Here is a 1,921-nt window from a genome sequence, read left to right as displayed (position 1 = left end):
ATAATGGGCATCCTTGTCTGGTTCCTGTTCACAGGGGGATGTTGTACACTTTTGTAGCATAGCATCAAATTAAATGTTGGCCAGTTTCTTCCTCCCCTTAATATTCTACTTGGCCATCTTTATTTGCTATTGCTTTTATAAGATAGGTTTCCTTTAGTCTCTAATAACTCTATTAATCTGTGCCTTTTTGCATTAGTCTTGAGTAGGGAGAGTGCACTTTGCCATAATGCTGAATTTAACAAGCCACTTCTGGTTTTTCTTGTTGCAGTGTCTGGTTTTTGAAAGCAGATATCACATTTTACCTAATTCTTCAGCCTGTCTAGTATCCCTCAGGCTGCCTAGGATGAAGCAGGCACTTTACTGAGGCCTAAGGAGTCCTGGTGCAGCGCTGTGGGTTAATGTGCCAGACTGCAAAGCTGTTTGAACTGCAAGGTCGATGGTTCAAGCTCACCAGTTGCTCCTTGGAAACCTTATACAGGGTCGCTATGGGTTGGAATCAACTTGACGGCACTTAACAACAACAATAACAAGGAGTAAAGCTGTGATAGTGGAGAGGCATACCTTACTTCTTACACCTTCAGGCTTGCTAACCTGCAAAATCACCAAGCAGTGTTCCTGAATACCTTAGAAAATTGTGAGAAAAAACAAGGACTGTTTTTTCTCATTCCAATCTCCAGTTGAGTTAATTAATTGATTATATGGTGACCATGGCCCCATTTCTTCCTTTTCCTTTTACTTTTTTCCATTACTTCCCAGTACAAACTGATTTCTGGACATGTGCCAATCTTTTCCTGAAAACTCTCTTATTTAGGCAAGCAAACAGTGAAAATCTTTGTTATGTACTTCTAGCAAACATATTTAATTAATTCATTTTATATTTTTATTCTTTTTTTTCATGTTTATGTATTTTGTTTTGCATATAAACATGTTGCTATTGTTAGCTATTGAGTTGGTTTAGACTCATAGCAACCCAGTAAGGTTTCCGAAGAGCAGCTGGTGGGTTTGAACCGCTGCCTTTACAGTTCAGAGTCCAGTACTTATCCTAGAGTGCCACACTAGAACTCCTATATAAGAAATATTATAAACAATTTCTAAAGTTTTTATATGTGTTTGAAACCAGAATGAATGGCATGTTACCCAGGGGAAGAAAACAAGAAAAACATGAAACAAGAAAAAAAAAAGACACTGGTCTTTTGTTGTATAACCATATAGAGCTCTACATATTCTGATCACTCAGATATGGTATCTGACTGATGCTTGGTACTATAGTACCCAGAGGTCGAATGTAGAGAGGTGTTTTCTCTGCTCCAATTCTAGTCCTGTAGTTCTATGGGTCTAATGTTTGTTGATTTTTATGATATTAAAATTTCACTGCTGCTGCATGTCATAGAGTTGGTTCTGACTCACAGTGACACTGTATATATAGAGTTGCCAAGGCTGTAAATCCTTATGGGAGCAGAAAACCTCATCTTTCTTCCATAGAGTTTCTATGTATTCATACTGTTGGCTTTGTAACTAGCAGCCTAAAACTAACCCATTATGCTACAGGACTCCCCACATTCATTGTTGTTGTTGTTAAGTGCCATTGAGTCAGCTCTGATTCATAGCTACCCTATACAGGGTTCCTGAGGAGCAGTTGGTGTGCTTGAAATCCTGACCTTGTGGTTCAAAGTCCAGTGCTGATCCTATACTGCTAAACCAGGAGTCCTAAGTTCAATAGGAAGGCATTTTAAAAAACTTTTTTTTGGTCAGTGTTAAATTGTTGTTGCTGTTGTAAAGTGCCATCAAATTGGTTCCGACATATGGTGACCCTGTATAGGGTTTCTGAGGAGTGGCTGGTGAGCTTGATCCGCCGACCTTGCTTTTCAAATGGCTTTGCAGTCTGGCTCATTAATCCACAGTGCCACACCAGGACTCCAAT

The sequence above is a fragment of the Chrysochloris asiatica genome, unplaced genomic scaffold (genome assembly GCF_000296735.1).
Source record: "Chrysochloris asiatica unplaced genomic scaffold, ChrAsi1.0 scaffold00150, whole genome shotgun sequence".
NCBI lineage: Eukaryota > Metazoa > Chordata > Mammalia > Afrosoricida > Chrysochloridae > Chrysochloris > Chrysochloris asiatica.
The sequence above is the reverse complement of the archived record's forward strand: the minus strand, read 5'-3'. Positions refer to the sequence as shown.